Raw genomic sequence first — 384 nt, 5'->3', positions numbered from 1 at the left:
CTTTGTATGCGATCAAATAAAAAGTTTAAAAAGGTTGTATTCACCATGATGTCATCAGTTGATTAACAAAGTTTTGAGCCTATGAGCTGTTGAAAATAGAGATGGGAATTTTGACTGAGAAACAAAGGACACTGGATGCTCACACAGCAATGACGTGTCAGTTAGGCCCACTCTAAAGCATACCCTACCTTGCTTTCTGTTTTACCCTACAAGAGACAATAATTTACATAATGAATGCCATGCTGTACTAAAGGTGAGTCCATAAATGCTTTGCTTTCCTTTTTACAATCAACACTACAGGGAGTGCAGAATTATTAGGCAAATGAGTATTTTGTCCACATCATCCTCTTCATGCATGTTGTCTTACTCCAAGCTGTATAGGCT

This window comes from Pundamilia nyererei, unplaced genomic scaffold (assembly GCF_000239375.1).
Source record: "Pundamilia nyererei isolate P.nyererei 1_Seehausen unplaced genomic scaffold, PunNye1.0 scaffold00025, whole genome shotgun sequence".
Lineage (NCBI taxonomy): Eukaryota > Metazoa > Chordata > Actinopteri > Cichliformes > Cichlidae > Pundamilia > Pundamilia nyererei.
This window is presented reverse-complemented; position numbering follows the sequence as displayed.